Source organism: Meleagris gallopavo, chromosome 1 (assembly GCF_905368555.1).
Source record: "Meleagris gallopavo chromosome 1, MGAL_WU_HG_1.1, whole genome shotgun sequence".
Lineage (NCBI taxonomy): Eukaryota > Metazoa > Chordata > Aves > Galliformes > Phasianidae > Meleagris > Meleagris gallopavo.
The window spans coordinates 158,312,155-158,329,126 of record NC_139404.1 but is presented as its reverse complement, the minus strand read 5'-3'; the positions used below and the strand labels follow the sequence as shown (position 1 = coordinate 158,329,126).

The 16,972-nt window shown below is 44.0% G+C and overlaps 1 pseudogene; it reads left to right on the top strand.

The window, feature by feature from the left end:
- Nucleotides 1-4,542: 4,542 nt before the first annotated feature.
- LOC146545745 (uncharacterized) lies at nucleotides 4,543-11,157 on the top strand (annotated as a pseudogene).
- Nucleotides 11,158-16,972: the final 5,815 nt, after the last annotated feature.

Below are 16,972 nucleotides of genomic sequence, written 5' to 3'. Positions count from 1 at the left end.
CCTTGAGTAGAATTGAAAGGTGAGAAGGGCCCCATAAGTGAAAGTAAACAGGAAAGAAGGCTTCACAGTGACTGAGAATAAGGGGAGTGAAGGGGGATAGTTAGAGATAGTTTATAGAAGCAGGAATGTAGAGCTTGTTAGAAAATAAGAGATGGCAGACACTGGGTCTGGAATAGTAAGGGGGATGAAGGCGATAAAGATAAGGGTTTGAGAACAGCCCGAGGACATTTGGCAGGGAGGTGATTAGATTTCCACAGGGCAAGAAGAAACCAGTTTGGGGGGATGCCCCCCAAAAACGTCAGAAGGGTCAGAAGTTTACAGCGAGAAAGGTCAGAAGCCTTTGTGAGGAAAACAACAAATCTTTATCCCATGACCCACTACGCACGCACAAGAGGGGAGGGTCTGCATGTTAATGAACTCTCGGGGGTGTAATGAATATGTATCCGAATTCTGGGAAAACTATTGATTATGTATTAGTTTCACCTACGTCTGTAGCACAATTTTTCCAGATGGTGTGCAAGTTAGGCGGCTCTATCCCCCTTGCACCCAGTGTCTGCGCAGCACTGAATAAACCATACCTGCTTTGTAATCCTACTTGGGTTACAGAGTTTGATTCTGCACATCAGAATCATAGTACATAGAATCATAGACTCATAGACTCATAGAATCTTAGAATCATAGACACCTTAGTGTTGGAAGTGACCTTTAAAGATCATCTAGTCTAACTCCACTGCAATGAACAGGGACATGCACAGCTAGATCAGGTTGCCCAGTGCCTGATCCAGCATTGCCTTTGAAGTCTCCAGAGACAGGGCATCAACCACATCTCTGGGCAACCTGTTCCAATGGATTTGTTAAGCCTTGTGACATTTACCTGGGAACACTGTTCAAGCCTGTCTAGGTCCATCTGTATGGCATCCCATCCGTCTGGTGTGTTGTCATGGTTTCATGATTTTTCATTATCGGTATTCCACATCATAACATCACGCAATGCACTGGGGGTTTGACTGCTGATGCTCAAGTTCCGGGTGCCTGTCCAGCGGAGAAGAGCAGCTACGTTTCCCCAGGGGACTTTGCGGTCAGCGAGGAGATATAACTCCCGGCAAGGTCACCTGATGCTCTCTTCTTTGCCTGCACTGCTTCGCTTGCGCTTCTCTGCCTGTTATATAACTCAAGCAGTTATATCTCCTCGCTGACCGCAAAGCCCCCTGGGGAAACGTAGCTGCTCTTCTCCGCTGGACAGGCACCCGGAACTTGAGCATCAGCAGTCAAACCCCCAGTGCATTACATGATGTTATGATGTGGAATACCGATAATGAAAAATCATGAAACCATGACATGTGTCAACTGCACCTCTCAGCTTGGTGTCAACTGCAAACTTTCTGAGGTTTTACCTGATCCCACTTTCAATGTCGCTGATGAAGATATTAAAGAGTATTGGTCCCAGAACTGACCCCTGTGGGACACCACTCGTCACTGATCTCCATTTGAGTACTATGTTCAGTTTTGGACCCCTCACTACAAAAAAGACATTGAGGCCCTGGAGCATGTCCAGAAAAGGGCAACAAAGCTGGTGAGGAATCTGGAGCACAAGTCTTATTAAGAATGGCTGAGAGAACTGGAATTGTTTAGTATGGAGAAGAGGAGGCTCAGGGTAAATCTTATAGTTCTCTACAGCTACATGAAAGGACGTTGGGGCAATGTGATTGTTGGCCTCTTGTTCTGTGTAACAAGTGATAGGACTAGAGGGAATGGTCTCAATTTGTACTAGGAGAGATTCAGGTTAGATGTTAGGAAAAATTTCTTCTCTGAAAGAGTGGTCAGGTTCTGTAATGGGCTGCCCAGGGAAGTGGTTGTCATTGTTCCTGGAGGCATTCAAGAAATATTTAGATGCTGTACAAAGGAACACTCATAGAATCACAGAATGGCCTGGGTAGAAAAGGACCATAATGATCATCCAGTTTCAGTCTCTTTGCTGTGAGCAAGGTTGCCAACCACTAGACAAGGCTGCACAGAGCCACATTCAGCCTGGCCTTGAATGCCTACAGGGATGGGGCATCAATAACTCTCTGGGCAACCTGTTCCAGTGTGTCACCACCCTCTGTGTGAGAAACTTCCTCCTACTATCTAACCTAAATCTCCCATCTTTGTTTAAAACCATTCTCCCTTGTCCTATCACTATCAACCCATGTAAACAGTTGTTCCCCCTCCTGTTTGTATGCTCTCTTCAAGTATTGGAAGGCCACAGTGAGGTCTCTCCAGAACCTTCTGTTCTCCAAGCTAAACAAGCCCAGTTCCCTCAACCCCTCTTCCGGTATAGTGAGGAAATATTGGTGATAGGTGGACGGTTGGACTGGATAATCTAGGAGATCTTTTCCAACCTTGATGATTCTTCTCTTCTTGCTTACTAACACCTTCACTGTGAGGGAGAAAAGAATCAGAAGGGATAAAGCAAAAGCTGCATGTGCAAGCAAAACAAAGTAGGGAATTCACTTATCACCTCCCATCAGTGAGCAAATCTATAGCCAATTTAAGGGCTTTATCTTGTTATTTGGGAAGACAAATGCCATCACTCCGAAGATCCTCCTTTACATACTTTTTCCCCACCAACTGCTGTTGCTGAGCATGACCTCATAATAATGGAAGAATAGAAACATATCCTTAGCTGGAAGAGGCACACAAAGGATCTTTGGGTTCAATTTCTGGGACTACTCAGCACCACTCAAAAATCAAACCACACATCTAAGACTCTTGTTCAAAGGATTCCTGAATGCCAGCATGCTTTGGCCTGGCCTATTCCAGTGTCTGACTATCCTCTGATGAAGAATCTTTTCCTAACGCTCAAGATGATCTTCTCCTGAGGCAGCTCCGTGCCATTCCCTTTCGGTCCCACTGCTGTTACCAGTGAGATCAGTGCTGCCTCTTTGCTCCCCTTGTGAGGAAGCTGTAGGCCGCTATGAGGCTTCCCCTCAGTCTCCTCCTTGCTGGGCTGAAAGAACCTAGGGACCTCAACTGCTGGTCATCGTCTTGTCATCCAGACCCTTCACTGGGGTCTTCGTCTGGATACTCTGCTGTACTTTCATGTTCTTCTTACATTGTGGTGCTCAAAACTGTACACAGTGCTTGAGGTAAGGCTATATCAGCACAGAGCAGAGCAGGACAATTCCTTCCCTTGCCTGGTTAGCAGTGTTAGGCCCCATGCACCCCAGGGTGTGGCTGTCCCTTTTGTCTGCCAGTGCAAACTGATGACTCACAATCAATTTGCTGTCAACCAGAATCCCCATATCCCTTTCTGCAAGGCTACTCTCCAGCCTCTGTCCCCCAGTCTGTTTGTAGACCCAGGGTTGCTTTGTCCCAGGTGCAGAATCCAGCACTTACTCTTTTTGAACTCCTTGAAGCTAGCTGACAATTGCTCAACTCTACAGTTTGTCACCATCTCTCTGCAAGGTCTCTCTGCCCTCATGGGAGTCAACACCTCTTCCCAGCTTAGTGTTATCCACTGACTTTGTATGCATTCACGACCTATATCCAGGTCATTTATAAAAAACACTGAGGAGAACTAACCCTAAGATGGAGCCTCAGGAAACCCTATTAGGGACTGGACACTAGCCTGATGTAACACCATTTACTGCAGTCTTTTAAGCCTGACCCATCAGTCAATTGTTCACCCATTCAATTGTGTTTTTATCTAGCTGGCATTTGGTCTAGAAAGTTAGTCTGAGAAACAGCATTGAAAACTTTGTCAAAATCCAAAAAGACTGCATCTACTTTCCTCCCATAGTCATCTAGATGGGTAACATTGACATAAAAGGTAATTAAGTTTGTTAAACAGGACTTTCCTGTCCTGCTGTGATCCTGTTGGCTGGATCTTAAATTTCTTAAATTTCTAGTTTCAAATCTTCAGAAAACAATAAGCAGGCTATAAACACTTGCACTTTTAAGTATTGTAAAATGTAGATTAGCATCTGCTGGAAAGAGTTCAGCTCTCCTTGTTATTTTTCTAGGATTGGGTAACCTCTAGAGGTCCTTCCCAATCTCAGTCAGACTGTTGTTCTGAGTTTCTGGAAATGCTCCCTGGAATTGTGGCACTGTTGTGCTCAGCACTCTATGTCACATTCTGCTACAAAGTTCTGTGCAGATTTTCAAGGACAGGGCATTGGTTCACACAAGAAATTTATTAACACCTGTGCACCAACACCTATGGAATGCCTGGAATGGGCAGGTTCTCCACCCCGCCCTCAGAGAGCCCTTCACTTGGGCCCTTCACAGCCCCAGGTGCCAGGAAAAATGTCAGGACCTGGGCAAAATGGCCACTTTTGCCACACCAGTCTATGAGAGAGGAAGGCAGGGAGAAAATCACTGATTATACTGGCTATAACACTGCCCACTGTCATCATCAGCTTCTGCAGTGGGGAGATCTTCCCAGGATTGAGGATGCTTCTCTTTTCAACAGGCTGCTATATAGGGCCTTCTCTCTCCTCTTCTTTTTCTCTGCATCTTGATTGCTTTTTCCCTCTGGTAGCAGATCATCATCTGTCACCAATGGTGAGTCTCAGACAGTCTGCTCTGTGTGAGACAGTCTCTCCCAGTATCAGCACAGACCTCTTCCAGGGTCAACCTTCTTGTAAGCCAATCTCACAGCTCCTCAAACTTGTGCGGCATCTGGGCATGAGTGGCCAGCTTCTCTTCTAGGTGCTGTAAGAGGCTGAGAAGGCCAGCTGTTCAGAAGGTCAACAACAAAATCATTTCCTTAGGCACCTTCTCATTTCCTAAGAGGAAATGGTCAAGGTGTTTCTTCTCCACGCAGCAGCACAGGTGCTGCAGGAAATCATTCAGCTACAGGGGCAATCACTCTTGTGCCATGTTTTGCAGGGCTATATTCATCAGATGGCCAACCACAACTATCTTCAAGGCTTGGGAAGAAAAGCATGTGCTCACCAGCAGGTGGGTGTAGGTCTGAAGACCGCTGAGATGGAAGCTGGGATGCTGAGTGTGTCATTGCGCCTGACAAACTGTATCTCTACCCAGTGTAGTTTTCTGGCTGCACTGTGCTGTTGTTGATGCTCAGGGAAGTGCCCAAGTCATTCTGCTGCACCACAATATATTTCTACCTACCAGAAACAAAAGACAGCTATGGAAAATAGCCTTACTGATAAATAACAGCTTGGGGGAAAAAAAAAAAAAAAGAAGAAAAAAAAAAAGAAAGAAAAACAACCAACCAAAAAAACTATTACCAGAAATTTACTAGAGGGGGAAAGAACTGTATGCTAAGCATACTTTATCCATAACACCAAGTAGAAAGCAATAGAAAAATATACATTCATGAGTTTTGCATATCTTATAGAGTGAAGCATCTTTTACGTGAGATCTTCCCCCAGAGAACTATTTTTTGTTTCTCCCTCCAGAATGGAGTCATGCTCTGCTTATGCCAGCTGGTTCTACAATAATAACTAGGGATGTTTGTCTCTGCCTACCTGGCATAACTGCAGTATAATTATCCGTACCATCCTAAAGATGCTGCTGAAGAAAGATTTTCCTCTGTTTTGACATACAACAGAAGGAAAAAAAGATAACTAATAGACTGCTTGACATTATAAAGTACATAGTTTGGACTAGACCTATTAAAAAATAAGCACACATATCCTGAGTTTGCAAGCATGTAGATTTTTAATGTTTGCCTCTGAAATGGAATATAGTAATCTGTGGTAGGTGTATGGGCTTCTTGTATGATGTCTAGCAAGACGTACCACCTCAGAATGAGATTCCAGCAGGTGCTATGCTGAACAGAAGCTTGCCTGCAGCTAGAAAGCAAGAACTGTCACTCTCCAAGTTGGCTCATCCTGAGACAAAGGATGGTGACTTCAGTTACTTGGCCTTCATGGCTGAAAGTGCTGTCCTATATACAGAGTTCCTGTTTCTTTTAAGAGTAATGATAGTTTTGAGTGTTTAGTTTACTCATCTCTGATATGAGGTTGCTATTTTATAAGTTTGAATTTCCATTTTCAACCATTGCATGTCTTAACTATTAAATTACAAGGTATAACATTTGAGGCTGTTATTTCTCTGTACTTTTAGCTTTGCCTTGGGGACAAATGAAACAAAACAAGTTTCACTGAGGACAGAAATAAAAGAGAAAGGGAAAGAAGCTGTTTCTTCAGTTACCCAGCCTAGGGGCAGATATTTCAGTCTGAGTCCATACATTCTGCATGACACTGGATAAAATATAAAATACTTCTAGTTCCAAGAATGAAACCAAATAGTTCCTTGTCTGAGACTAAATAGTTCAAGCTCTTTCTTACTGAAAAACTGAATCTTGAATTGTTCCTTCTGTGCAGACACACAGCTTTAACAGAAACAATTTTGAATATGCTTGACCCATCCTTCCCTAAAGTACTGTGAGACATCTTTCTTGAAAATTAGAAGTGTTAACAATTGTCAAGATAGAATGCATCCTATGTTTTCCAAATAAACTTCCTAGAAGTTTGGAAGTACTATTTCTGAAAGAATAATTTATCTTCTTTCTGAATGTAGCATTTCCCTTCAGAAACAATGTATAGATATATCAGTTAATAGAAGTGATATGCTGTATCAGAATTTTGAGCCACAGAAGGTTTAAGATTTAGATTTATCCTCAATAACAAAAATATTTATTAATATTTATTAGATCATCTTTGTGAAGCACCCTTGCAATTTAGCACTACAGGCAGCTCTGCACCACAGAACTGCTGGCTTCCTCTGCCCATGTGAGACAAGACAGAGAATCAGAAAGGTAAAAGTGAGAAAATTCATGGGTTTAGATAAAGTCAGCTTGCTAGATAAAACAAAAGCAATACACACAAGCAAAGCAAAATAAGGAATTCTTATTATTATTCAGCAGATGGATGTTCAGTCACTCCCGGGAAAGTAGACATCACATGTGTTTGGGAAGACTATTGCCATCACTCCAGACACCATCTTTCTTCACTCCAGCACTTATTGCTGAGCATGACATCATATGGTATAGAATGTCCTTTGGCTACTTTGAGTCAGCCATCCTGTCTGTGTACCCTCCTAACTCCTTGTGTACCCCTAGCATCCTCACTGACAGAGCAGCACAAGAAGCAGAAAAGTCCTTCACTCTGCATAAGCACTTCTCTGCAACAACTAAAAGTGTTAGTGTGTTATCACTATTTTCTTCAAAAAACAAAAAATAAAAAAAATAAAAAACAGCATCAAACAAACCTATGTGAAAAAAAAGACAAAACAATTCAGAAAAAAAAAAAACAAAAAACCTTGCTATCTCAGCTGAAACTCTGACAAGCATTTTAATAGTCCATTGTGTACTCTTATGAAGAGTAGTCATACAGTAATAAGACCCTTCTTTAATTTTCTGGTTTTTTTTTCATCGTACTGAGAATGTTAACAGTTGGTTATCCCTGTGATGTTCCTCCATCTGCAGTAACTGATAATGCATATGTTTTAAGCTAGCTTTCTAGGCATTAAGCTACAGTAGAGCTTTTTCTACAATCGAAAAACAAACAAACAAACAAACAAACAAACAAACAAAAAAACAACCTCCAGAACCTCAAAGAGCAAATCAAAGGTTTCAACTACTAGTCAGCAATCAGTTTATGGGAAGTATACAAAAGTATATGATGATACAGCTGACACAGGATTCTTCCTTTGACATTCTGCTCAAGACAAGTTAGCCAAAGAAGCCTATAGGACAAAAGTATCACTCACCAATCAAAGCAAATCCAAAGCCTTTGCTTTAGCTAGCTCTTAGACATTTTTTTTTATTTGTTTGTTTCGAAATAGACAGTTTTGATGGTTTTGGTCCTCATCAGGTTCAGATTTATGATGGCGTTTAAATAGTTTTGTACCTCACAAGACTAAGTCCCCACAGTAGGGCACAGTGTCTCACAGTTTGTCTCTGTGTATTTGCCTTACTAATTCTTTGCAGTTTTTATTTCTATACAATAAATAATATGTCAGACTGTCATATGGAAATAGATAGAGACAAATGAAAATCTATTTTTTTTTTTTTTAAGAATCACAGTATGTAACATTTTAGAATAAGTGATATAAGGATCTGATTTTAGAATTCTGCTGAAATTACTAATTTGCAATTCAAAATTTCTATCCAGATCTTAGGCACTTTCCAGAAGAGAGGAAGTGAGAAAATGTGAAATGCTACAACGTATACCAAGTTAACCAGACACTGATTTTCTACGCTTTTTAAATGAAAAACAAACAACAACAAAACAATCAAAGCAAACAAAAATAGTGGAAAGCTTTTCTCTTTGTGACATCAAACGAATCCATAATAATTTTCTTCTTTCCTCATAATATAAATCTTCCCTAGCCAAAGGGAGGAATTTTTCTTTCAAATCAAAGAAAATGCACAAAAGACAATTAATTCATCTTGTCAAGTATACAAACAGGTTATTCTGCATTGCTGCCTTGTACATTCTTTACAACAAATCTTGCCACAGGTAGTAGGACACTTGTCCAATTCATCAATAAATTCTGATTCTGATACTGATTCTCTCCTTCTATTCCTATCTGTTGGCTGGAATCTTTTTCTCCTATCCTTTATGGTTTCTTCCCCTCCTTCTCTCTTTCTTTCTTTTCTTCCTTCTATCTCCTTATAATTATTTTCATCTTTCGATGTTTTCAAGGCAAAGAAGAAAAGAAAATAAAACATAGTCTCATCCCACTTAGTGGATTTGAGGGAAGTAAATCTTTTTCCTGTCGTACCTCCCCTCAGAAGAATAATACATCAATTTATTGAGAGCTATCTTAACAATAGCTAATATTCCACATAAAAGTAAAATTGGCTAATTTGCTAATTACAATTAATAAGCATTACAGGTGAGAAAATATTAGGCAATGTCTACTACACAGAGTAAAAGAATAAAAGAAGATAAAGAGAAAAGAGAGAAAATGGAGAAAGGGAAATAGATACATATACAAACACAGCAAAGCAAAGCGGATCACCATGCTTCAATTCAGCGATGTCTAGCTGTCAGATACTGATCTTCATTAGTGGTGGCTTGTATGAGGTTGTGTTGGTCAGTTGACGACTAATAATGACATTACAAATTCTTACTTATAGTCTAAAGTGGCTGGGCCTGCTCTTTTTGAGTAACAAATTCTGGCTTCAGGTGTCTCAGCAGGAACTCTTCTGCAGGCCTTGCAAATTTAGATCAGCAGATAAGGGGAAGCAAAGAGATGCTAGCCTTGTATCTTGCTTTCACAGGATACAGTAGTATAATCTCCCCATTTCTTGTATCAAGCTGGAATCATTTGGTCAAAGGCCACCTCTTCAGCCAATAAACCCAACTGGACACCTTCAGGGATCCCGAAGACGACAGAGTGGCCAGGCAGCTCTCGGCTGGGCAGTTGCTACAAGAGCGGCTGACGCGGCGGAGCATTGCCAGGGCAACAGCGGAAGATTTAAACGGGTGCAAACACGGAAGAAGCCCTTGATTGCCGACGTTCGCTGCTTCAGAGCTGTTCTAGCCAGAACCACAGTGACCGAGAGGTACAGGTGGTTTCAGTGGGTTCCCTCATTCAGGGATCCCCGAGATAATAGAGCGGGCGGGAAGCTCTTGTGAGCGGTAACATGGCGGAGGCATTGCCAGCATAATGGCTCTGCATTCACCTCCCTCTCCTAGAAAAAGCCTCCAGGAAGGTAGCGATGTGTCACTGCCCAATTGAGATGGAGAGGAGGAGTCGAGATGTGAGAATCACCTGGGCTGTTTTAAGGAGGAGAAACGGTAAGCTACCCATACACAGAACTAACAGCAAGGAGGGTTGTTATCACTGTCCAGTGATAACAGTGTCCTGTTAATGACCCGGCAACGGGATGAGGGCAGAGCCAGCACTACCGGCAGCAGGGCGGGGCTGATCAGTCACAACCCATTATGGCTGTCTAGTAGTGTTAGTGTGCCTGCTAGTTTGCAATGGCTGCACCCCAGTGGAAGGCTACTGCCACAAAAATTGTGGAGACCCGGATAGAAGTCCCATGCTCACGCAGAAAGAAGACGTCAGCCAAACAGAATGTGGAGACTCAGACCGATGCCACAACACAAGATGCTAGTGTGCAGGTCACTGGCTGTCATGAGTGCCAGAGCCTGGCCATTGCAGTGCCGGGTGATGGAGGCAGCGTTTGTATAAGATGTGACCAGCTAAATGACTTACTCAGCCTTGTGGTAAACCTGATGGAGGAGGTGGAGAGGCTGAGGACCATAAATGAATATGAGAGGGAGATTGATTGGTGGTGCCAGTCCCTATCGGCCCTGAGATCTTGGCACACAGCTGAGGCACCACATGGAGCATGTTACCCGCTGCTGCCTTGCAAACAAATGGGAGAGGGGAACTGGCAGGCAGACGGTGCTGCAGTGTGCCCCCTGTCCTCTCCTTCCCCTAGCAACAATTTGAGAAAGGAGGAGGAGTGGAAACAGGTACCGGCTCAGCAAAGTGGGCATCCCCCATCCCGACCATCCGTGCCTCCCCAGGTGCCTCTGCTCAACAGATTTGAGACCCTGGAACTCGAGGGAGAGGTGAGTGAGGGTGTGGAGGGAGGTCCACCTGCCAGGTTGCCTTGGCTGAAGCAATTGACCCCACGCCTCAAGACTGCCTCCACCCAGAAGGACAGAAGGGTGGTTGTCATAGGCGACTCCCTGCTGAGAAGAACGGAAGGCCCTATACATCGGCCTGAGCCTATCTGTAGGGAGGTGTGCTGCCTCCCTGGGGCACGGGTCAGGGATATGTCTAGGAAAACTTCCTGGACTGATTTGCCCTTCTGATTATTACCCCTTATTGATAGTTCAGGCTGTCAGTGACAAAGTCACTGAGAAAAGCCTCAGGACTATCAAGAAAGGCTTCAGGGGACTGGGACAGGTAGTTGATGGAGCGGGCGTGCAGGTGGTATTTTCTTCTATTCCTTCACTGGCAGGGCAGGATACTGAGAGGATCCAAAAAACCTACCTCATAAATAAATGGCTCAGATGTTGATGCAAACACAGGAATTTGTTTTTTTTTGACCACGGGGCAACTTATTTGGCACCTGGCATGATGGCTGCAAATGGAAGTAGCCTGTCTCTGAGGGGTAAGAGGATCTTAGCCAAGGAACTGGCAGGACTCATTGAAAAGTCTTTATACTGGGTATGAAGGGGGAAGGGGACAAAATCAGGGCCACTGGGATTGAGCAGGTCATTTGAGGACTTGTTCCAAACTTGGTGGCCAAAGATAGTGGAGTACAAAGGGATGGACTGGGACAGGGAAATGCTGGGGATGCTGCTGTTCTAAGGGATCCTAGATCCTCTAAAAAAGCAGTGAGATGGAAAGCCCAGCTGAAGTGCCTTTATACCAATGCACACAGCCTGGGAAATATGCAGGACCAGGTGGAAACAGTGATGCGCTTGGAAAGTTATGACCTTGTTGCTATCATGGAAACATGGTGGGATGACTCCCATAACTGGAATCCCACCACTGAGGGTTATCGGCTCTTTAGAAGGGATAGGTGAGGTAGGAAGGGTTGGGGAGTTGCCCTCTATGTCAAAGAGTGGATAGACTGTGAGGAGCTCCCTCTGAGAAACAGTCGGGAACAGATTGAGAGCCTGTGGGTCAGAATTAGGGACAGGACTACCAAAGGCCAGCTGGTCGTATGGATATACTACAGGCCACCTGATCAAGGGGAGACTGTTGATGAGGCTTTCTTGCTTCAGATGTGGGAGGCTTTGTGCTCACAGGCTCTTGTGCTGGTGAGGGACTTCAGCCATTCGGATACCTGTTGGAAAGACCACACAGCGAGCTGCAAGAGGTCCAGGAGGCTCCTGGAATGCACTGATGATAACTTTCTGGTCCAGGTATTGGACAGACTGACCAGAGGTGAAGCATTGCTGGACCTGCTGCTCACCAATGCGAAATCATTAAAGGCATGTTTTTCTTTTCTTTTTTTTTTTTTTCCTCCTCTTGTTAGCTTCCATTCATTAACTCCTTTTTAGTAGATACCAGAAATTAACCCACTCTTTATTGTGGGGGCGCTGTGGAAGGGATTTAAAGCCATCATGTGCATCACTTGCAACTTACTGGCCAATTACCAATGTCATGATTACTTGTTGTGGAATTGTGTTCATATATACCCAAGTAAAGGCAGTGATGGAGACACCTGTACCTATATGCAGTGTGGTATCATTTGAATTTTGACATTTACATCCCAGATGGAATGGCTAATTTTACAACTACATCCCAAATGGTATAGATAATTTTACAAACAACATGATGTTCAGACCAGTTTCCAGGCTTTCTTCTCAGTTTGTCACATATTTTTTGAATGTCGAATTAATGCTCATTTTGGTGTGCATGTTATCAGTCTCCCTGAATGCATTCCAAGGCATTTGAGAAATGGGGAAAGAGTCTCTTCCAAAGCCAGAGAATGCTGACTGGCAGGGAATATGGAGAGGTTTAGGAAAAATCTTAGAAGCATGAGGACCCGCAATGTCATGGGATTTCTCTCTTGAATGCCTGTGAGATCCTGAGAAACTAAGCCAGTATTTGAGTCAGGGACGGTATGGCTTACATCGATCTAAGGAGGTACAACTTATTTGGGGTTTGGCTTGTGCTTACCGCACCCTATATAATACTATTCTGGAGAGAGAGAGTTTCCCAGCTGAGGTTCAAGGCAAAGGGTAAAATCTCCAAGTCAAATCTGATCAATTACAGGAGACACCAGTAACAATATTAGTTGTCCCTGTGGAAGGCAAGAAATGGAAACGAGTGTCCTTGCGTCTAGAATGGAAAAAAAGAAGAAGCAAAGGAGGAGGTGGAGGAAGATCCAGGTGAGGGGCCCTCCTCAGAACCACCATTATGAAGGAAGGCAAAAGGAAAAACTAAGAGACATGCAGAAGAGAGTGAAGAAGAGGAAGTCTCTATTACTACTCGTTGGCCTCTGAAGATGACTGAAATCCAAGGCTCAAGAAAGGAGTTTACATGACGCCCGAATGAAACTCTCGTTTCCTGGTTCCTTCGCTGCTGGGACGGCAGGGCCAGTAGCTTGTCTCTAGATAGTAATGAAGCTCACCAACTAGGAGGCATTGCCAGAGATCCAGCTATTGACAGAGAAATTAGTCGATGTTTGGATGGGGCTGCCACCCTCTGGGAATGAATGTTAATAGCTGTGAAGGAAAGGTATCCCTTCAAAGATAGCTTGAAGCCTGATGAAAAAGTGGGATACAGTTGAAAAGGGTATCCAGTGTTTGAGGGAAATAGCCGTGGTGGAAATATTGTATAACCCTAACTTTGTTCCTAACCACCCACGCCATGACCACCAGAAAGATACGCCAGTATACTAACAGCAACATGTGACAGATACAAGGACCAACAGAGAAGATCCTTAGTTTTTTTAATTGATTCTTGTGCTCCAAAACTATGAACAACAGCTACCCCAACTCACACTTTCATTTCTGCCATCTCACAAATAACGGACCAACTGAATGAAATGCAGGAGCAAGTGTCTCTACTGATTAATTGTGACAAACCTGTAGTAGTATCAGAAACACTTGATGAAGATCAGGATAATCGAAAGAGTCTAATGAAGGAGCTGATCAAACTAATGCAAATCCAACTAATTAAAGATGATGAACCCTCCTTCTCACGTGCACCATCAAAAATCTCAGCTTTTAAAGGCAAACGCTTTCCAGCTCCAGTAAGGAATACTACATCATGAATTGCCTTGTGGCATTACTTACGTGACTATGGAGAATACACGAGGAAGTGGCATGACGAAGCTACTCCTGAGCTACGAGCACGGGTGAGAGAATTATAAAACAGATCAACCACCAGTACAGTTGCTCCAGTTACCACAGGTAATGAATAGAGAGGTCCTGCCCTTAGTCGGGGGGGGGAAAGGATAATCGAGTTTATTGGATTGTGTGGATTCGATGGCTTGGCACATCAGAACCACTGAAATATAAGGCACTGGTGGATACTGGTGCACAGTGCACTCTGATGCTCTCGAGTCATGAAGGGACAGAATCAATCCATATTTCTGGAATGACTGGAGGCTCTCAAGAATTGACTGTGTTGGAGGTTGAAATAAGCCTCTCTGGTAAAGACTAGCAAAAACATCCTATTGTGACTGGCCCAGGGGCTCCATGTATACTAGGTATCGATTACCTCAGAAGGGGGCATTTCAAGGATCCTAAGGGATATGGATGGGCCTTTGGAATAGCTGCTGTAGACACAGACAACATTAAGCAGCTATCTATTTTGCCTGGCCTGTCAGAAGATCCATCTGTTGTGGGGTTGCTACGAGTAAAAGAGCAACAGGTACCAACTGCCACAAAAACAGTACACAGACAACAGACACAGACTGCTGGGTGGCTTGAAACATATGCAGTGCCCCATGCTACATCCCGAAACACCATATTAGGTCTTGAGAAACAAGTCCTGTGGTGACATGGCACCCCAGAAAGAATTGAGTCAGATAATGGAACTCATTTCAAAAATTCTCTTGTAAATACTTGGGCCAAAGATCATGGCATTGAGTGGATTTATCATATTCCCTACCATGCACCAGCCTCTGGTAAAATTGGACAATGGGTTGTTAAAAACTATGCTGAAAGCAATGGGTGGCGGAACATTTAAGCACTGGGAGAAGCATTTGGCAGAAACCACCTTGTTAGTCAATACCAGAGGATCTATCAATAGTGATGGTCCTACCCAATCCAGCTCCCTACATACCGTAGAGGGAGATAAAGTCCCTGTTGTACATGTAAAAAGCATGTTGGGAAAAGCAGTTTGGGTTCTTCCAGCTTCTGGGAAGGGCAAACCTCTCCATGGTACTGTTTTTGCCCAGGGACCAGGGTCTACTTCATGGGTAATGCAGAAAAACGGGGATGTTCAATGTGTACCACAAGGAAACCTGATGCTGGGGGAGTGCAGTCAATAATTCTGTATATATATGTATATATACATGTGTGTGTAATGTATTTTAATCAGTGTTTGTTGGTATATATATATATATATTAGGCACGATGTAGTGATGTAGAATAAGGTGTGGAATGTCATGGTTTTATGTTTTTTGGTTTTCAGTATTCCGCATCATAACATCATGTAGTGCACTGGGAGTTAAAGTGTTAATGCTCCAATTCCAGGTACCTATCCCTATACATTTACGGAAGTCATGGGATCTGGCCCTTTCGGGTGGGACGGTCTTTTACTGCCTGGCAGTGGGTGCTGGAGTGTGCTTTCCTAGTCATTCCAAGCTTTTCAGGTTTTCAGGTTTGACTCAACCTCAGGAACTCTCTCTCTCCTATCTTATTTGATTTATTAGTCTCAATTTCAATCAGATTCTATTATATTTTGTTATCTTGCATTCCAATATCATAGTTAGTAAAATAAGTTTTCCTCCATAGATCGTTGCCACTGTTTTTTTCTCAAGGGATGTGGGCCTGGCAGAATGGCATCAGGACCCTGAACTTTGGAAGAGCGAGCTATAAGCAGTTCAATGGACTGTTGGCCAAGATCTCTGGGATGCTGTCTTCAGAAACAAAGATGAGGAGAGCTGGCTACTCTTCAGGATGCCTTCCTGAGAGCACAAGAGCTCTCAGTCCCTCTCAATAAGAAAGCGGGCAGAGGAGGTAGGAAGCTAGCATGACTCAACAAGGATCTGCTGGGCACACTGAGGACAAAGAAAGGTGTGTACAGACTCTGGAAACAAGGGTGTGTCACCTGGGAAGAATACAAGGATGCTGTCCAGACTTGCAGACATGGGATCAGGAAAGCCAAGGCACAGACAGAACTAAACTTGGCTAAAGACATGAAAAACAATAGGAAGACATTCTACAGGTACATTGGCCAGAAGAGACAGGCCAAAGCGAGTGTACTTCCTTTGGTAAATGTAAAAGGAGAACTGGCTTCAACGGGCAAAGAGAAAGCTGAGGTACTGAATGAGTTCTTTGCCTCAGTCTTCACTGGTGGCCAGGATTGCTGTAGTTCTCACGTCCCCAAGCCCTGCATCCCTAAACCGGGGCAGTAAATTCTCCCCCACTGTAAGGGCAGAGCAAGTCTGAGACCGCCTCATGAGACTGAATGCGTATAAGTCTATGGGGCTGGATGGCATGCATCCCAGGGTTCTGAAGCAGCTGGCTGAGGTGGTTGCCAAGCCACTCTCCATGATATTTGAAAAGTTGTGTCTGTCAGGTGAGGTCCTGGATGACTGGAGGAAGGGTCACGTCCCTTCCATTTACAAGAAAGGGAGCAAGGAGGACCCAGGGAACTACAGGTTGGTCACCTCTGTGCCTCAGAAGATCATGGAGCAGATCATCCTGGATGACATGGTTGATCACATGGGAATGAGTGTGTAATCCAAGACAGCCAGCACGGCTTCACCAGGGAAAGGTCATGCTTAACCAGTCTGGTGGCCTTCTATGATGGAGTGACGGCATAGCCAGGCAAGGGAAAGGCAATGTGATTTACCTGGACATGAGCAAGGCCTTTGACATGGTCCCCCACCACTTCTCCAAATTGGAGGCATCTGGATTTGATGGGTGGACCACTCGATGGATAAGAAATTGGTTGAAAGGCCGCAGACAGAGGTTGGTCATCAATGGTTCGATGTCCAGGTGGAAGCCGTTAACAAGTGGTGTCCCCCCAGTGTCTGTCTTGGGACCGGTGCTCTTTAACATCTTCATCAATGACATCGATGATGTAATGGAGTACACCCTCAGCAAGTTTGCTGATGACACCAAGCTGAGTGGTGTGGTTGACATGGTGGAAGGAAGGGGTGCCATTCAGAGAGACTTCAACAGGCTTGAAAGGAGGGCCCGGGTGAACCTAATGAAGTTCAACACAGCAAAGTGCAAGGTTTTGCACTTGGGCTGGAGGAATCCAAGGCATCTATACAGACTGGAAGGAGTGGTCCTTGAGAGTAATGCTGCAGAGAAGGACCTGGGGGTCTTGATAGATGAAAAGCTTAACATGA